The sequence below is a fragment of the Pogona vitticeps genome, chromosome 1, assembly GCF_051106095.1.
Source record: "Pogona vitticeps strain Pit_001003342236 chromosome 1, PviZW2.1, whole genome shotgun sequence".
Classification (NCBI taxonomy): Eukaryota; Metazoa; Chordata; class Lepidosauria; order Squamata; family Agamidae; genus Pogona; species Pogona vitticeps.
In genome coordinates, this window is record NC_135783.1 from 249411664 (window position 1) to 249432879 (window position 21216).

A 21216-nucleotide genomic window follows, 5' to 3' on the forward strand; every position below is an offset into this window, starting at 1 on the left:
AATTCCTCCTCAGAACCTTGGTCAATCTGGGGGTCTTTCACTTCACTCATGTCTGCTACTTGGCTTCGAGTCAAGGGCATAATCCCCCCTCAGAACAAGCTGCTTTAAAAGTCAAGCCTCAAAATAAAACGACCACTTTTTTTCCTTCTTGCCTCAGAACCAGCTCTCCCTAGAGATTGCTGCTGTTCTTCAGCACTAAATTTGCAACAGTATCGAGTCAGAGCCTACCCCCCTCTGCTGGGCCTCTCAGCTGGCAAGCTAGCTCACTGTTGCTACGCAGTTTTGCCTCAGCGTTTTCCCGCCAAAATCAGGCTGCCTCAGAGCACCTTAATCTAAGTCTCCCCAGTTGGCACGTTCTTCCACTAGTGCACCTCCCCGTGAGGTACACCTAGAAGATTACCTACGCGCCTCAGACTGTCCCTGACTAGACCCCCCTTGCTCTGGGCACACCTGCCAAGGCTTTGCTGGACCACTGGACAACTGGACCAGTCGTATCCCACACGCTGGACACCAATCAATGTGGTAAACCCAGACCTACTGGGATCTGCCACACAGTTTCACTAAGCTGCCACCAACCATTCCCTATGAGAAGTCACACAGACCAGGGATGGATTTTTAAACAACAAAAGAATAAGGTTTATTTTAAATACAAACAGGGTAAATAAAACAATCAGGTGAATAAAATAAAGTAACGTGGCTTATTCTCACACACACAAGCATACAGTTTGGTTCACCTAGAACCTTTAACTTAAAGCACAGACCCTGAACCCATCAGTTCTGGCTAACCCACAGACACCTGAACTTATCAGGTTGGTACTCTGACACACAGTAGTACCCTGTCAGACACCCAGACTCCCACAACAGCTTCTTCTTCCCCAGCTGCTGCTTCGTCCCAACCCAGTGTCTCACAGTCTGTCTCAGCATCTCCTCTTCACCACACAGGCATCACATATTTATACAGTACAGCCCCTCCTCCTGATGTCCCGCCTTCCACTCCCCATAGGATGGAACTTTCCCTCCAAACCCATGACAGACAGGTAACATCAGTGCTGTTATGTAACACGCCCCACCAAACAAACCAGGACTGCTGGGGCTCAAGAGGAGCACAACCTCTTCTACAACAGGTTCATTTCCGATTCCTGAATCTGACTTTCTACTGACCAGCAGATTGTCTTGGTTTAATTTCAGCTTGTTCACCCTCACCTAGCCCATCATGGAGCTAAGGCCATGTTTTAGGGGCCCTGACTGCTTCCTTGCTCTTTGGATGACAAGGAGCAGTAGAGCTAGGTATCATACATGTCTTGGTGGCACCTCCCTCCAAAGCTGTGAATGATGTCTCTCAGCAGCTTCATATAAATGTTAAATACAGTACTGTAATATAAGATGAAGCCCTAAAGAATGCCAAAGGCCGTAGTGAACAGTGCTTCCCCAATGCCTCTTTTTGACTATATCCTGACAGGAAGCATTGGAATCACTATAATATAGTGTCCTCAGTACTCAACCTAACCAGGTCAATGGTATTAAAAGTGCTGAAAGGTCTAGGAGTAGATTGTGCTCCTCTATTCCTCCTATCCAGTCCCTAGTGTAGGTCATCAAACAAGGCAACTAAATCAGTCTTAGTCCCATATCTCTCCTGAAAGCCCACTTGAAATGGATGCAGATAATTACTGTACATTGTCTATTGTGGCAAACTCTCCTTGTAAGGCAAAGTATTTGAGAGTGTATTCTCAAAGGCTTTCACGGCCTGTTGGACAGAGCATGGACCGAGTTCCTACTCCAGTCCTCTGAAGACGCCAGCCACAGAGACTAGCGAAACGTCAGGAAGAACAACGTTCAGAACACGGCCAAAGAGCCCGAAAAACCCACAACAACTATTAGAGACTGATTTGATCCTGAACTGGCAATTATGAGCCATTAACTGGAGAAAAGACCTACTCCTCACTTGTTGATATATAGACCAATACTGCTACCTCTGTTTTTTGGACCGTCATGGAGGATGCTGACTATGGTGACTATCATGATGGCACCTCCAGATTTATCAGTACACCACTGATGCTCCATAATTTTCTTCCCTGTTCATACCACATCATGCTTTCTGTTTTAGCTGGGACTTAGAGCACACAACCACACCAAGGATTATTAACTAGTAATGTTGTATGGGGATATACTCTGAAAGATACATCAGGGTTCAAGGGGGCTCAGGTGAGCAGCACAGTGCAGATGTTGACATACCCTCAAATCTACACCATTTACATGCACATAAGCTTGTTTCCCTACAAATATCCTTCAGTGAATTGAGACACGTGACTCAATTTTTGCTCTCTCCAGAGACTGGCCAAAAGGAGGGGAAATGAATAATCAACTCAGGAGGGCACTCCTGCAATTTATTAGCTGTGTAATAATTAAACTCCTTTGCTTTAACTATCACAGCAAAGAATACTGGAGCTTGGGAACATAGATAACTAGCAATTAGTGAAGTGCAACAAAATAAAACCCCACAACTATAGATGCATAGGCAGTTCAGCTGTCACAAAAGTGCTGGAAACTACAAGCAAGCTCTTAAAATGCATCATGTAGGATGCTAAGCACATGGGAAAATCAGAAGCAAGTACATCCGAGTGAATGTGGAAGTCTGATGAGGAATCTGTAGGGGAGAATTCGTGTTTGGCTCACCTCAAAAGACAATACTGTATGCTCTGTACATTACTGATCTATATGTACAATGAACCATATATATCAAGACAGAGGCAGGGAAATAGCTCACACTTGTGGTCTAGTCTGATGTGAGCTGTTTCCTAGTGATTGCACAATGTGCAGTCAATAGTGATCCAGACCGACCCTAGTCTGTGCTCCAGGTGGACCTTTTGAGCTCAGTGGTAAGGCTAATCTTTTGTGGGGACCTGAATGGACCAATTCACAGACAGATGGAGAGATGAATGGACGGGTCACTTTAGAGGAAGTCATTCCTGGCAAGTTGACCTTTTCCAGTGGAATCAGTCACAATACTTTCTCGCTATCTGATCCCCCCCAGAATCTCACCTATAATAGCCAAATTGCAAATGTGGGAAAAAGTCTTCTGGAAAGTGGGAACAAAAACAGAGCTTTGAAACTTACTTGTAAAGTGAGAGGAATTAATGACTATAATAACATGGTGAAGCCATTCATAACTCAGCAATAGTAGGATGATGCACCAAGTGCTAGAACTTTCTGTTAATGCTTACTGTGAAGGAAATATTTTCTGTATCGTCAGGCAGGGTGAGCCACAGCTGTTTCTGGTTACCCAATATGAAGGACAGGATAGTCCATCCCACCTGCAGAGGCTGAATGAAACTGGAGCTGCGTCTCATTCAGTGGTGACGAGGCAACCATCTGCAGTCGCCACTGAAGCCACTGAATAGTTCCGAGGACAAGGCAAGGCTTGTGGCACAAACAAGTCTATCCTCAGACAGAAAACGACTTGCTCAAGGGCCCAGGCAGCATGGCCAAGGAGGCAGATGCTACTCCAGTTCCCTCAACATGCTCATCTCCTGACACTGGATACCCGAAATGGTGGCCTAACTTTGCCTAATGCTGGTTAGACAAGCCCTGCTCCCAGCTGTGTGCACACCGAAGGCTAAGTGTGTGAAGAACCACAGCTCATGGTTTTTCCTTCTAATGTACTTGTTTGCAACTTACGGGAAGAAGATTTGCAAGAAAGGGTATTACTGTGTTGTGGCATTCCCAAAAATATGACGCGATGCTTGCTTCTATAACTTAGGCCAAGAAATCATCCAGTCTGAGTACACGTGTGTTGGAGACAAACAAAAATTCCTTCCTCTTTAGCCCTGCCATCCTTTCCCCCTTCTTTTATTACCGTCCTTCTGCACAGTTTGAATTCGCAAATTCCATAAACAGAGGTGTTCCCTTTTGTATTCTGTGAAGTGCTATGTGTGTGATAAATGCTTTGTCACTCGTAAGTGAACAATGTTCTGAAGCTTGTGGCTGTTGCATTAAGGTTGCAGTTAAGCTAGACAGAATGTCCAGGCATGCTTCCTTTCTCAGCTGGAATAATACCTCAAGTGATGAAAGATCTGTGTTTGGCACAGGACATGGTTTTCCTCAGCTATCTGTCTTGTATTTAGTGTGCTTTGTTTTATGATTGGTCACTGAAAGGTAAACACAAGCTAAATATGCCTGCATCACATATCGCTGAGAAAATCCTGTTCTGGGAGGGAAAATGAATTAATCAGAGAAAAGAAATAGATCAATAGTGGGGAATGGACACTCCACTTAATGTCTAGTGATATCTAGAAATGCAAGGTGACAGAGATCATTTTTCAGGGAGAGTCGGTGGGGAGGAGCTTACCCACCCATGCCATCTTACTTTGTTTTCTCCTACTTGGTATTTTTTAAAATGTATTAACTAATAAAGACAAATACAAGCAAAAACATATCTAAAAACATGTAAACATCTAATTCAGGAACGAACAGAAAACCTATATACAGCATGTGCCAAATTGGTCTTGTTTTTAGCTGGGTGGATCGCTCAGTGGTTTAGATACCTGGTGGTAAAAAAGTAAAAAAAATACAATATAAATATATTTTAAATATATATCTGGTGATGGATGCATTGGTTGGGAGTTCAATTCCCCACCATGCTTTCCAGAGTGAAGAGCCAGCCTGTGCAGCCTTGGGCACGCTGCAGAGTCCCAGAGCAACCCCAGAAGAAGGGAAGGGTGAACCACTTCTGAGTATTCTCAGAAAATCCTGGAAAGGGTCACCATAAATCAGAGTTGACTTGACAGCTTCTTGTTGTTGTTGTTGTTGTTGTTGTTGTTGTTGTTGTTGTTGTTGGTGGTGGTGGTGGTGGTGGTGGTGGTGGTGGTCCTAAAATGACAGTGGAATTGAAAACACCTTTGACAAGTCTGTTCCCCCCCCCCATATTGTGAAGGAACAGAGAATTTTACATTCAGAAATTGCTCCCCAGTGAGGAGTTCTGCCTCCCCCCCCTTACTCTCACTCTCATGCACGTACTCAGGCAAGACGCTGAACTGTCTGATGGAAAACAGAGTCTTGGCACCTTTTAAGTCATTTCTTCTTATTTTCCAGATCTGAGCTCTTTGAAATTGCATGTCTACAGCCTATGTTTATAAAAATGAGCTGCTTACTCTCATTTCTCTTGCACAGGGTGAGGCTTCCAGCTCCCACCCTCACTTGGGACAAAGGGTAAGCCAGTATCGCTTAGTTGTCCTAGAAGCACAGGAGAATTATTATATAAAGAAGACAATAAGAAATCCTTCTTTTTAGTCCAAGCAGCTCCGAGAGCAATTGTCGGTGCCAGGACATACTGCCTGACACCAGCTGCTGATCTTAAGCCAAGCAGAACTTGGCCTACAGAACTGGCTGCATTTTTCCTCATTGCCTTACTGCCCTCCCAGTTTGAAACTTACTGGAAGTTTTAAGATCTTGATAATGAAATTTGGAACCTTGGGCCTTGGACTTTCAGGGCCCCTAAATTTAATCTTGAAATGTAAATTGTGGCCCCAAAGTTTTATTATAATGTTTTAAACTCCAAACTCAGAGGTGGTATGACTGCCAAAAGAGGGAGAGCGAGAGAGAAAGGAAGAGAGAAGAAAAATAAGGGTCTTGGAAGCACAAACTCCTCCCGCCCACATGTTCCTGTCATCCAGCTGTGTGGAATGTTTGCACAACCAGACAGAATGTTTTCATGGAGAATTCCCCCATGGGATCCCTTGAATGTAAAATCTCGTCTTCAAAAAGAGGGTCACAAGAGAAGGAAGACAGTACTTTGCCTCAGTCAGCATTCAGTCATTAACCTTCACTACAGACTAACTGCTACAGCAGAGAAAAGAGATGTGTTAGCACTGGGGAGAAGGGGAGGAGGGGAGGTAAAACTGGGCTGGACATGATCCAGTCCAGTTACAGTACAAAGAAAGCAAAGACGGTAAAGGAAATTGGCCAGCTGGGAATGGGAGTTGAGAGATGCCAGGCCTACAAGCAGAGGATGGCTTATAGACAGATTTCAAAATAATTTGACTGAATGGCCATTGCTACAGGCATGGGACAATACGAACTGAATTCGCAGTGACTTTGGTCACTACACATGATGCAAGGCCTGGTGCAGTTTTAAAATGGCACCACTGCACATTTTTTTAAAAACCTCATCAGGGCTTCTCCCACAGGCCAGCCAGTGCCAGAAGCCTTCCCAGCCATTTTGGCACTGGCAGGTTTTTCAGAGGAGGGACAACTCTGGCAATTCCTTTTTTACCCATCCTGTCACTGCCAATGGTAGTGGGAAGCCTCCTGGAGATGATTTCTTCTCCTTCTTTAATGCAAGAAATCACGTTAAAGCAGGACAGGTAGAACAGGCAGTTTTGTTTTCAGATAACGTGCAGTAAAAAATTTGCTGAGGATTATCTGAAACATGTAGTTCTGCTATTGTCACCTTTTGCCATGGATAGCCAATGGTGGCAAGGCAGTACATTTGCCCCTCTGGGAATACTACATGTATTAATTTTTAAAACGTACACAGACAGAGTATATTGTAATGCTGCACATTGTGTGTGAATTGTGTTAACATTCCACTATGCAGTCTGCCTACCCCAGATACTCTTAAACTTCATTAGAGGAAAAACAAGATATAAATGTGACTAATAAATGGAACGTATTTAATAAGAAATGCACTCACATACAAATTGTCCTACCATCATCTATGGTCAGAAACAGGTTGTGGACGAGGACTATGGGCTCATCCAGAACATTTCTCCCCTCTGCCTACTCAGTTGTGTACTGATGATATAGGTATTTTTCTTGCAGTCCAGAGAATGAAAGCCTCAAATCAGTACCAACGGTAATGAAGAGTGGCAAAACTCCTAACTTCCAGCGTTTTCTAAACCAAACCCAGGTGGTGGTGGTTGAAGTTTTGCTTTGTTGGGATGGAGTTCAGAAAGCAAGACCTTTCTATATTAGTGCTAATCCACTAACAAAGACCAAACCTAAATGCAGCACAGTTATGCCCTCTTTTAAAGTTTCAAAGATTCTCTCAAGAGTCTCCAAAGAATTGATGGAGAAGCTGATTCCCAAAAGAGATTAGGAGTGAGCCTCCCTTTTAAAAGCTCAGGTTGAAATCTTTCAGTGTTTGTGCTAATCTACTAAAGTACACATAACACAGCAAAAACCATTATAGATAAACATTTAAAAGGAGTTCCCCCAAGCTTTTTGAAATGATTTTGATCCTTCCCTTAAAAAGGTACTGTTATTGACAAGAGAGGAGAGGAAGGGGGAGAGGTTTTAGGAATGAGGGTGAGCAGAAACCTTAGTGAGATCTATGTTCACTTGGTAGTAATTGACACAAAGGAGGGAGGAACAAATGCTTCAACTGGATAAGCCTTATAAAAACTTGCAAAATGTTTAACAAAGATGAAAGTGAGATGAACACAATCTTTTCACCTTTTCACTCTGAAAAATACTCTTACCCTAGCTTCTCTCTTCCACTGAGCTGAGGAGCATATGATACTCTAGATACTGTTGGACTATAATTTTCACTATCCATCCCAACAAGCTATGCTGACAAGGACACCAACACCAAACCTGTCCCTAGTCACCAACTGTTGGCTTAAGTTGTTGAAGAGTCAGCGTCAACAAACAAGATCTTGGATAAGGGTTGACAACATTTATGCTGACCCTGCAACTCTTTCCAAAAAGCTTAGTTCTTTGGATTACTCTGAGCTGCTTGCTGTTAAAGACACAGGAGCCAAGGAATAAAAGTGGTGGGGCACTTTATAGAGAGCAAGGTGGATAGCTCAGTGATCTTGAACACCTGGAATTGGGAGCTTCATTTCTCCACTGGGCCTCCCAGGAGAAGAGCGAGCCTCTGTAGCCTTGGGTAAGCGGCACAGTCCGCAGGCAACCCTAGAAGAAGGTGATGGTAAGCCCCCTTCTGAGTACTCTATGCCTTGAGCATCCTGAGAAGGGCCGCTAAAAGTCAGAATATACTTGAAAGCATATAATAAATTATTATTGTCATTCAAAAATGCCAAACACAGTCTATCAAAATTATAAAAACATTGGTTGTTCTGGGTTTTTCGGGCTTCCTTTTATATAAAACATTGACTGGTATTATATAAAAGATACAAGGTTTAACCAAAAACATATCTGTTAAATATTGGCACAGCATGTATGTTGTACTGTATACAGTATGTATATAATATTGCTTCCCCCCTCTTTTTTTTTTTTTTTTTTTGGTAGCTCTGATGGTGTTGTTTCTGAGATCTGCAACTGCTTATAATACTGTGTGGAATTTGTTGATATTGTTCCCAAAGCCCTGATGACTATGGGGACCACTGAAGTGTGTTTCATCAACAAGCAAGACGTTCAGTTGCCAGGTCTCTGTACTTTGTTAGTTTTTCCAATTCTTTATCTTCAACTCTGGCATCCCCTGGAATTGCAATGTCAATGAGCCAGACATTTCTTCATTCTATTAATACTGTAATACTATGTCTGATGTGTTATGTTCAGGGTGTCTACTAGTTTGGATCCAGAAATCCCACAAGAACTTGACGTCATCATTTTCTGACACCTTCTCTACCTGATGTTCCCATTGGTTTTTGAAGGCTGGCAAGTTACATATTTACTGCATAATGACCAGTGCACTAATTTTGCAACTATATCATGTCTGACTTTGTAATCTGTTTGTGCAACCTGTGGACATTCACAGATGAGGTGTGACACAGTTTCATCTTTTTCTTGGCAAAGTCAACATTTGCTATTAGCACTAATTCCTTGGATCTTAGCTGTCATCACGTTGGTTTGGAGTGCTTGTTCTTGTGCAGCAATAATCAAACGTTTGTTTTCTTTTCAATGATCCTCAGTTTTAGCCATGCCCAGGTTGAATTATGATCATGTTTTCCATCAGTGTTTCTCAGGTGTTGTCCATGTAGTGGTTTATTTTCCAACTGTTTAATTTATTTTCAAATTGCATTTCTTACATTGAGCTTTTGTTTCTGTAGTTTTCAAAATATTATCTATTTTCACCACCTCAAGTAATTTTTTCTCTACTTTTACTAATATAATTATTTTGGCTTCTTTTTCCCCTCCTCTACTATCTGCTGGGTTTACTATCTGTTGGATAGTATTCCATGGCCTCCAGTTTTTCGTGGTAAATGTCATTTGTCCACATCACTTTTCGGATGAACTGTGTGATGCATGTTAATTAGTTTCTGTGTTTTTCAGGCCAGTTCTTCTAATTAATTTGGGGTTTGTTCTATTATTCCAGCTGGGTATCTAATTACTGGAACTGCCCAAGTGTTTATGACTTTGATTGTATTTCCACCATCTAATTTTGATTTTAAGATTTTTTCCACAGTCTTTTGATACGATATGCTTTTTTCTGTCAGTTTTTTAATACTTGTTTGAAGGACATTACCTGCTTCTAGTATTACAAGGAATTTATAATTTTCTTCACTTGATAGCGGTTTTATAATATTGCCAGTTTTAAACTCTATTCCATCTAGATTTTGGCCCATATCGTCATTGATGCTAGCTTAGGGCATCTGGCTAGGACATGATAAATTCTTTCTTTTTCTTTCTTTCTTTCTTTCTTTCTTTCTTTCTTTCTTTCTTTCTTTCTTTCTTTCTTTCTTTCTTTCTTTCTTTCTTTCTTTATTTATTTATTTATTTATTTATTTATTTATTTATTTATTTATTTGATTTATTTGATTTATACCCCGCCTATCTGGACTACTGGACCACTCTAGGTGGCTTAGATGCATAGCAGGCCCTACATATATATTTCTCCGTCTCCTCATAATCATTTTCTACTTTTTCTCCTCCTCCACCACCCTTGGCATAACCTGTTCATTCATGTTAATCTGATCTAAAACACCAGGCCCACAGGCCTCTGCTTTCATATCTAAGAATAAGGTCCACTGAACATTGTGGACTGATATCTGAGAAGACATGCATAAGATTCTGCTATAGAAGTTGTTTCAAATCCTGTTTTCTCAGCTTAGCTTTTGCACAGGAGAAATCACTTCTAATGGTCTCTTTCTGGATGTGCAAACAGAATGGCTGATTGGAGAGGAAGCCAGGACTCCTGGGGTTTTAAATGGTGTTTAGATAAGAGAAGTACTGGAATGTGCAGCGTTGTCACACAAAGGTAAGATAAACTCACATCTTTTCTCTGTACTAGGATGAGACAGGGTATGGTGTAGCAGCTAAGTTATAAATCTGGACACCTCCAATTTGATTCTTGCCTTTGCCACCCTGGATACATCCCTTTAGTTGGCCCATCTGACACATGGGCTTTACAACTGAAGTCAAAATAATTAAGATTAAACAAATCACAGATATAAATGCACAAGAAAAACAGAGATTGAGATGGATGAAATATATCCAGCTGTCCATATAATACAGTACATACAGCAATAACTTTTTTTTTTTGGTATAGAATAAAATGATCTAATACCTCCTGGATAGTATTTGATCTCTTAATTGTAGAATATGAAGTCATTGCCATTCTTGTGATAAAGAACTCATTATCATGAAGAAATGCGCTGTCAGGCACCGATGATCTACCCAGCAGGGCACTTATAAAAAGAGGGAGGCGAACTGGACCTAAGGCCATCATAAAAATGGCAAAAATGAAAACATAAGCAGTATGTAAGAGTCTGATTAAGTTTCATTGGCGCCACTTGAACACAGATGGTTAAGAAAAGGAATTTTCTTATGACAACCTCCCTGAATGGCTGTGGTTAGCAATCATCTTATATAATCTTAATGCAAAGGTCTCCCTATGTCTCTGAACTTTAAATCCTTCAAGGAAATGCCACACTCTGGAAAAAAAAAGGACCGTTTTGTTTAAGAGAGAGAGAGAGAGGAACAAGGCAAATATGTGTGAAGATTCTGAAAACCTCCAGCAGCACTTGTTGCTTAACCCTTCTTTGAGCATTCCCCAAATTGCCTGATGCAATTATCCAAGACCAGTAAAAACAAACCTTTCCATTACAGCCTTTCCCCCCAGCTGCTTCCAGATGAATCCACACAAATAGAGGCCACTTAAGTTCCCTCCAGGGGTTCTTAAAGCTTGTAGTCTCTACAGGCAATGAGGGCTAGTCAGCCGCCCCCCCCCCTCCCCGCCATGACTGCTTCCAACCTACGAAAGGGGCAGTTGTGAAGAAGGGGAGGCCACTGGATCTGTGTCAACTCCTCAGGTGTGCCAGAACCAGCATAGAATAGATGCTGCCCATGGGCCTTCCTCCCCATCCTCTCCAAAAACCTTGGTGAATCCCTCCAAAAAATGGCTACTCTTGAAAAACACCCAGAGAGTCAATTATGTTAAACAAATTGCACCCCTCTTTATCATCATCATCACCATCCTCTTCCTCAGACCGGAAGTCCTCTTCCAGCAACTTCTGAATATATTTTTGTTTGATTTATTGATGTGGGTGGTCTTTTGGGCTAAGAGCAGTCCTCTCAAGGTAATTATACCTTGGCGCCTCAAGCTGAAGTGCGGACTAGTTACTAGAAACAACAGACGCCACACAGGAACATAAAAAGAGCTCAAAAAACAGGACATAAATGCTTCCCAGCAATTAATATACTACACTGTCTCTTCTGGAGGGAGTAATTAGCCATTATGGCTAGTAGTCACAGACAACGCTATCCTCTATGAATCTGTCTAATCTGTTTTTAAAAACTGATAACTATCATCCAGTTTTGAACACCATCTGCTACATAACAATCAATATCTGGTTTGTCTATCTAGCCACACCTAATGGTGGTGAGTGCAAATGCAAATCTGGAAATCCTCATTTTTTTACAACTATCTTTGACTGTGCTTTAATGCCCCCTCGTGGGAAATCTGTTGCCTGCAACATTGACTAAAGTACATTCTATTGACCTCAATGTTAGGTTGACACCGTTATGAGGGCAGCCAAAAGGATATCGAAAGCACACCAATGGGGCAGGCTTTTGAGATAACACTGTCTTCACCAGGCAGATGTGAAAAAAGAAGAAGATGGGAGAAAGGGAAGGAAGGGGAAGCCTAGATCTTAAGTCCTTGTTGTCCACATGTTGTTACAGGAAGTAATGCTAGGAGAACTTTGGCAGACAAAGAGCAGGGGTTTTTTTCGGGAGATCACAGGGTGGGTTATCACCTGCTATATCCCAGAGATTTACTCTGATGAAGCAAATGTTCTTGCAGAAGTTTGTTCCATTTATTGTTTGTGCTTTTCAACCCAGCCTTGAGACAAGGAACTATACATCCAAGGTCAAATCCAGCCTCCAAAGAATCTTCATCTGGAATTAAGCGTAGATTTAATTCCAAAGAGCTGGCTGGATCTCTCAGCGGTTAAGGCATCTGGTTGCAAAGCCAGAGGTTAGGAGTTCAGTTCCCCATTGGGAGTAGAACCAGTCTGACTTAGGGTCACCATAAGTCAGAATTAATTTGATGCTCACCATTCATTCATTCATTCATTCATTCATGTTTATTTATAAATTGCCTGCCTACCTATCAAAGCCTGTAAAGTCATGTACAACACTATGACTGTTTGGAAGTGAATAGAACAAAATATTATTTTTAAAGGGGGGGGGAATTAAAAGCAGAAGGCCTAACCTGCCTACTCCAAATAATTTTAACTACTGTATTTGCCTGTCAGAAGCTCGGGAAGAATGGTGATAATTTGACTCCCCTTTGGAAGGAGGGCCACCATTGGGGTGCTGCTACAGAAAAAAGTCATATCCAGCCTCACAGGCTGGTGCCACACTGGGGTGGGGCCTTCTGATCATTTGATGTTTTTATGGATAGAGTTATTTCCTAAGAAGAAACATGAAACATTTAGTGCGGAATCACCAGTACAACCTTTCCTTGTATACATGTATATGGTAGGAATGGAGTGCCAACATATGTACCAAGTAATCTAGGCCAGTAAAGTAGTGGATAAAAGGCAGCTAGCCCAGGTGTATTTTCCCCTCTTCCCTTTTCTCGATTTCTTTGTAAACTGATACTCTTAACGTTTCTCCCTTCTTCACTCTTTGAGTTCACCTGCTGCAAGGAAGGCAAATTCACAGTTCTTTTCCACAAAAGGTAAGCACCCCTGCATGTGTAGAAACCATTTTTAGAAGTTTCCATAATCAAGGTTAGGGCTCTTTCTCCTCCACTATTCCTAAACAGAATTTCTTAAGCAATACATGTCGGTTTTCTATTTTTCACTTATTTACAAGTTTCTGGAATATATGCTTTATTTAATATCCATAAGCTTAGCACTCGCCCACTACAGGCTGTCAGCCAACAGCCAAATATTCTTACACACAGCAATCTGTGTAAAGCTGTTGTGTGTGTTCAGTTTGCAACACACTGAAGTGAATAAACTGAAGAAATTCCACGTTATGCCAGCCGATGGAGCTGAGCCAGGTGCATAAGACATAGCCTGCTTGGGTGTTTCTAGCTGCAATTTGCATTGAATAACAGTCCAACAACTGATGGGGAGGAAGGTGATGACAACATGGCAATAGAATATATAGCTGTAGGCTATATATAAGCAGTACCTCATGTATTATCTATCAACATTATGTACTTAATAAGTGTCCCTCTCTGTGTGGGTTGATAGAACAATAGACAGAGAGTAGGTAAGTGCACAGTCTCCAGACAAATGTGCAAAAGCAGACCAAAACAGGGCAGTGGTTCAGTTCTGGGTAGAGCAAAGAGCATTGTTCACCCCCAGAGCAGAACAGCATCACAACAGACCCTTCATATCCCACTCAACATTGATAGGCTTGAATATTTATTTTTTATTTTTTTATTTGATTTTTATCCCGCCTATCTGGGCCAACGGTCCACTCTAGGCCGTTGGCCCAGATAGGCGGAATAGATGGTCGGTGATTTGAACTGAGGAAACAGAGAAAGGAAAGCGACACAGTAGACTCAATTGCTGGCACCAAAAGAGAAGGCAAGTGACAGCTGAATAAAGCCCAATATGTCCCTATGGACACTGCAAGTGCTCAAGTGCTAGTAAGGGCTCAGACTGAGGTCATTGTGTGGTATATATTTATCCCCTTAACTATCCACTTTGCCAGCCATTTCTCAGAACTGATGGATGAAGAAAGGAACTTGTACCATTGTTCAGAGAGTGCTTTTGCATTCTGGAATTTTTTTTTTCTTTGTCCTCTTACTTGGCTTAGTTTACCGAACTAAGCATCGCACTATTAGGATTGAGTATGTGAATGACTGTGGAAGGACAATTGCTGTATGGGCTTTGAGTGACTAGGTCACAAAATTGGGGTGCTGTTCCCCAAGTTATAGTTCCTCCTCTCCCCTTTGTTCACCCCTCCTACCATTTGTAGGGCTTAAAAGAGAGAGAGATCCAGAAATCCACAGATAATTCCCTGGACTAAGGAATGGGATGGACCAGCAAAATAACTCCTAGAAAGCTACAGGATGACTTGACCTCAATAAGCATGCCTTTTATTTGGGTACACGGTGGGTCAGAACTTGGTGTGCCCTGAGCCTAAGGGCTTGGTGCATTTTTTAATCTCACCATTGACAAGACCTGTCACCCTGGGACAACATTCAGTGTGTGGCCATTGAGGAGCTGTTGGGCTGCAATTCCCATCAGCTCTAGCCAGCATAGCCAGTGGGGGAGGCATCATGGGAGCTACAATCCAACAAAATCTGGAGGGTCACACATTCCTTATCCTTAACCAAAGAATATTGAATGGACCAACTATCCTTCCTTCTATATTGTCTAATTGATTACTTAACTGCTTGATACAAAATGAAACTCAAATTTCTCTATCAGTCAACTAGACTGATTGACTGATTGATTTGATTTGATTTGATTGACTGATAGAGTAGACCCAATGAAGTATAATGGTTAGATAGATGAACTATATAACTCAGGAGTCTTGGGTTCAGATCCTCAGCCATGAAACAGAGCTGGGTACCCATGGGCCAGTCACACAGTTTCTCAGCCTGATCTACCTCTCAGGACTATTGTGGGGATACAGCATGGAGGAGCTGAGCCATACACACCACCTTAATTAATTAATTTTTCTGTGGCCTGAATAAATTCTGCTGACAAAGCACGTGTGTCTGCGTTTGCCCTGTTATCTATTGTACTTTCATACTTGGTTTTGTTTTGCTTTGCTTTGCTTAATGAAATTTTGGCAAAGACCTAAGGAGTGAATGAGGGGGGGCTGTTGTGATTGGTTCTAAATACAGTATCAAGGTGGGCATTTACAAATGGGACACAAATAGTCTTACAGCCACTGAACAGCTGTAACAAGGGGTGAAAAGGCTATGCTGTGTTTTCTAAAAAATAAAACAGCACAATCAGAAAGCTGAGTCAGTCTAGATTTGTTAAAAGCCAAGATGGGAGAGTGTTTAGGAACCCCTCTGTGCCCTGTGCTCCATGATGAAAGGAAGAGGAGAGATAAATATACCAACATAAATGTGACTGTCCAAACAAGAGATCTGTGATAGTTCGCTTGAGGAAACTGCTGCCCCATTGTATAGCTGTGGTTTAAAAAAGACAAAGTCCATATTGGCCATCATTTTAATAGCAATAAAAATTAAACCTGTCAGTATAGACTATAGTGCAAACACACCTGGAATGCTACATGCACCATGCTTGTTCTCCAGCCACAGAAGTCTGGTCTGCCTGCAAGCCAGTCTCCCTGGCAATAGAGTTGGCATTATGGTGGCTGTTCTCAAGTGGTTCCTTGATTTTACATCCTTGCCCAAGTAGCCTGCAGGTCAGAGGTATCCTGTTGGAAAGCCTCTTGACACCCATTGCTACCCTAAACTAAAAGCAACCTGGCTACGGCTGAAACTGAAACAACATTCAGCATGGCACACTCAGGTCTGAGACAACAAGCAGGGAGGACATGGTGCTAGAACAACCCAAGAAACATATGAAAGTACAGCAACACCTCCAGAGAACAGCCAATAGCACCGTAGAACTGCCACTTCTTCGAAATATATTAAACCTGGGCTTTAATTTTAAAAGGGGAGTAATAGAAGCCAGATTTTCTGCACTAAGAAAAATTGAAAAGAAAACCAGATGCATGAAACACTACTTTTTGGATTACAATTCCCCAAAAGACCTCACAGGTATTCTATGAAACATAGTCAAAAAGAGGGGGTAGGGCATAACATTTCCCATCGCTGGAGCACAAGGTCTTATTTCAAATAGGTGTCAGTGTCATGCAGACCTCAGAGAAAAGTAAACCATGACAATCACACAATGCAAGTCTTGTCTGGAAACAAGGTCTACGCAGCCCCTTAGATTCATGTTCATCGTGAAACTCCTGCAACTTCAAATGGACGTAAGGTTGGCAACTTGTCAAGCCGATCCAAGCCGCTTCACCTTGAACAGTAGCTTTCAGGACGGTCCTTTGCAGGGAGGACCATGTTTCTGCTCCCACAGTGAAAAGCTTTGCCATTTGATTTTGTCCACAAAACTGCCATTAATAAAACTCCAAGAGCCAGTTGGGCTGATTGATCTATCCCTGGTCAGCTCATGCCTCAAAGCCCAGGAAGTCTTTGTGTGACACAGACACCACAGAGCAGGTACCACAAGAGTGCTTCTGTAACGCCTGCAGACGCGCTCCTTCTCAAAACAGGGCTGGGTATGCTTAGCCAGAGGAAGGGAAGGCTAAAGGGAGACACAGTGGTTGCCTTTGAATATATAAAGTTTGGTCACACTAACAATGGTGCAGCCTTGTTCCTTTTACTTCAAAGCGCAGGACCTTAGCCTCTGGCTGGACCTGGAAAGCAAGGCGATTTTGGTGAAGCTATGGAGAAACCAAGGAATCTGTCTTTTGGTTATTGTGGGTTTTTCGTGCTCTTTGGCCGTGTTCTGAAGGTTGTTCCTAACGTTTTGCCAGTCTCTGTGGCCGGCATCTGACTAGAGCACAGAGTGCTGTCCTCTGAAGACGCCAGCCACAGAGACTGGCGAAACGTTAGGAAGAACAACCTTCAGAACACGGCCAAAGAGCACAAAAAACCCACAACAACCATTAGATCCCGGCTGTGAAAGCCTTCGTGAATACACTGAATCTATCTTTGACTGAGTTGGACCTTGCGTGGTCAACATCAAGGCTGGTAACAATGGCTCTCTGAGATTTCAGGCAGGTGTTTTGCCAATTCTACCTGGAAATGCCAGGGATTGAATTTAGGATCTGCTGCAACTGGCCATTTACCACATAACAAGAAAACGTCTGATGGTATCATCTGCCCAGCAGTAGGGACATGTGGAACACTCTTCTTTGAGCAGCAGTTTAAGTGGCGGATGGATGGCCATTGGCCAGGGATGCTGTACGTGCATCCTGCATTGCAGATCTTATATGGAGCAAAAGGCTGGTCTCGACAATGCCCCAAGACCTTGCCATTGTGTGATTCAGTTCACGGGGTCTACTGCAAATCACCAAGTGCCGGATTATCAAGTGATACAACAAGGTGTCAGAACATTAGCCCCTATGTGTGAATGAGGTGCAAGGACAGATATTGGGAGACTCACAGCATCCCAGCTCATAGGAAGCCACACACCCCCTCAGGGGCATCGATTGAGGCTTGTGGGGGTTGTGTGCTTGGCCCGATGTGGCAGACCCTTATAAATGTGTTGGAAAATTCCGGTCCTGTTTAATCCCTGGGGTTTCTGAAAAGACTGTGACATTTCAGAAAAGATCCAAACAGGAAAGAATTAGCAGAAGAAATGCCTTTCTTCTGTGCCAGGAGTAAGCAAGCAGGAGCGCCGGGCGGCAGTTGAGGGGGGGGCCACCCGCATTTACCCTCCCCGCCCCCGCCGGCTCTCTCTAAACACACAGAGGAAAGCTTACTTGCAAGATTAACAGAGAACACAGGGGGAAAAAGCCCCATCACAGAGTTCCTTTTGTAATGGGGATGGGATTAAGGCATCAAGTGACCGGTTGTAGCAGCGCCCAAGTGGGGTTCAGGCTTCTTAGAGCACCGTGTCACTGTCAGGTTCAATCGCCCACGAGCCACAGAGGTGGGGAGAGGTGGAGTGCTGTGGAGTGTGCCGACAAAGGACCTCGTCAGGACACATGCGTGGCCAAACGTCTCCAGTCCCAGGTCCAGCGCCAAAGCCGGCTTCTGTAAGTAACTCCGCAACCCACATTCCCTTTACCTGACGGGCTAGCTTTCATTTTTATTGTCTGGACAACTTGTATTCCCTCTTGTTTTGTAGCTGGGCGACTTGACTCACTCGGGAGGGGTTGCTCCCTGTTGGGATGTTCAACTACCCTTGCAAGAAAAAACAAACAAATAATGGTAATCCTTGGTCCCTGCTGGCCTGGAGGTATATCTGGATTTATAGGAAGATTTCTGAGTGATTTACTGTAGATTGACAAGCTGGTCCAGCTGTTGAACAATATACTACTGACATGAAGAAAGCCTGGGATAACTAACTCCAATGGGTTTCTGTCTGGCATTTCCTAGAGTTGTTCTCTGCTCCAGTGCTTAAAATCATTTCTTGGGCTCAGACCTCTTTAATTCTAAACATATTTCTTTTGCTCTAGTCTCTAGCTGATGGATCTTGTCTCTTGAATTGCACTAGTCTCGGTCTTCCACTTTTTATGCAGGTGTAAAGCACTGCTGACTTTTGCAGCTGGCCACCACTGTGTTAGGAGGCTATTTGGAAATGCACAAATTGGCATTTTTGTGCTTTAGGCACAAAATTAGGGCCCACCAACATTTAAATGTTTTAAAGTGAATAAATAATTTAGTGGTGTCTCCTCCACAAATTCCAATTCCAGTTATCTATTGTTTTATGGGAGCTAAAGGGAATGCTGACTATACAGGCTGGTCACAAGATCACAGCTTGTTATACCAGATTGATGAATCTGAAATAACAACCCCTGTACTCACCACCACTATTCTCCATAGATTATCTCTGCCATTCCAGGCAGAAGCAGCCATGCACAGAAAAATGGAAAAACTTTTAACCACATGGTCTGTGTTTACTCAGTTGAAGGGGCCTTGCTCCTTAATCAGAGCACAGATACATCTTAGCCAGTCCAGCAGAACTAAAGCATGTTGAAAGGAGTCTGGTCCTTGTTAGGTGCCCATGGATGTTGATTTTTATTTTTAATAGCCCACACTAGGTTATCTGTCTGCCTATAACAGAGTTTATACAGCATCACTTGCCCATTCTGTCTGCTACCTTCTGAAAAACGTGAGATGTGCGAGAGGAAGCTTTTACAATTGTATGTTAGAAGAATGTCTGTCTGCATGTCTGCCTGCCTGCCTGCCTGTAGACTGATATATTTCTTCATAACCACACAAGTGTCAGCTTCTCCCTACCATTTGTGGAGGTGGCATTTGCATGGTGATGCTCGCGGGGCTTAAGGTACCCAGAGGAAGAAGATGACAGGTTCTTGAGTCATTTATTTATTTATTGGTTTCTTTGTTTGCCATTTTTAGGGTGAACCCCTTTTAAGTTACACTGGCTAAAATAGTAACACAACTATTAAAATAGCAGGAGGCCTCTCTTCTTTTCAACCTCCCCCCCCCCCCCCCGTTTGGCTCTAAAAAATCATCACAAAGGATGTGTGAGTGAACTGAATTCTTCCTCTCTAGGTCCCCACATCTAAAGGATTTCTTATGTATTTGAGGCATAGTCCTGCTTGAAAGCAGTCAGGCTTCATATTAAAGTAGTGCAATATGCAATGTCAGTGGTGTGGCCATCTGGGGAACCCTAGTGAAAGCCACATTGGTCCCGATGGCCCATACATCTGGTTTGGAAAAGGTTCTTAAACTCCACTCAGTTCCACCAAGGAGGCACTTTAGCTTTGCAACATATTCTCCCTTCTTTTCCTGGAAATTGGACCTCCCAAGATTAACCTTCCACTCTCCTCCTGCAATGAGCCATATTGCCAGAAAACTCATCTAGATTAGGAGCGAGGGAAGGGCCTCAGACTTTTTATATCCTGCAGAAAAATTCATGGCGTTATTTACACAGCCAAAGCTTGGAGTTTTCCATGTTTGGTAAAGATGTGTATTCTGCTTTGGAGTTACATGAGGGGAAGAAAAATCTACCTGGGTTCAGTGAAGACAAGAAATAAATTTCCTTAATAAAACACCCGCACAAGCCAGTAAAGATTTGCAGAGTGCAGTCACCAGTCAGTGCATGTGGTCATTTCCCTGATGTATTTCCACGCTTCTGGAACCACTGTGATGGTAGAAAATGATACTCCAGTTCAGCCAGAGCCTGAATGCAACTATACATACAACCTCCCTGACACATATGCTGGCTGTTACAAAAAGAACAGGGGTTCTGAGACAAGTTCAGTTCATGCAGAAGCCTCACAATTACAGGAATTATTAAACGTGTCAGCTTTTATTGACACTCACTTGCCCTCCTCTGGTCCTCCATAGGTCTTTTACTTCCATGTGGTAACTCTGCCTGGAAGAACACTTGGGCTTTCCTTTTAAAGCAGAAAAAGAATAGCACAGGTCTAGAAGATGGGTCATCTCCCCACAAAATTACTTGTGTTATACATTACAACAAGACAGATAGACAGACAGAACAGGAATGGATAGAGTGTGCTTACTAAAGTGCCCAGCTCTGGATAATGCATGTGAGTAAGCCAAGCAACATGCTACAGAGTTTGAGGAGAGGAACCTACAAGTATCAACTGGTTCTTTCATAGAATCATGAAGTTGGAAGGGACCTATAAGGCCATTGAGTCCAACCCCCTGCTCAATGCAAGAATACAAATCAAGGGATATTTTCCAGGGGGTTGTCTAAATTTCTCTTGAATGCCTCCAGTGTTGGAGCACTTGCCACCTTTTGAAGTAATTGATTCCATTGCTGCACTGCTCTAACAGTTGGGAAGTTTTTTCCCCTGATATTCAACCAAAATCTGGCTTCCTTTTACTTGAGCCCATTGTTGCTTGTCCTGCGCTCTGGGACAATTGAGAACAGATCCTGCTCCTTCTCTATATGACAGCCTTTCAAGTAGCTGAAAAATGCTACCTTATCTCCCCTCAGTCTTCTCTTCTCAAGGCCCAATTCTTTTAGTCTTTCTTCATAAGGCTTGGCTTCCAGTCCCTTAATCACCCTTGTTGCTCTTCTCTGTTCCAATTTGTCAGCATCCTTCTTGAAGTGTGGTGGCCACACCTGGACACAGTACTCAAGACGAGGCCTAACCACTGCCAATAGAGGGAACTAGGACCTCATGGGATTTGGAGACTATTTG

General features: G+C 42.8%; 1 protein-coding gene across 1 annotated transcript in view; it reads left to right on the forward strand.

The window, feature by feature from the left end:
* Nucleotides 1-1229: 1229 nt before the first annotated feature.
* The window catches only part of LOC110086195 (bestrophin-1), a 46221-nt gene continuing 26234 nt past the window's right edge, over nt 1230-21216 (forward strand). The window contains exon 1 of the mRNA XM_072985549.2: nt 1230-18111. The gene's annotated coding sequence lies outside the window, so the exon portion shown is untranslated. The remainder of the gene's footprint in view (nt 18112-21216) is intronic.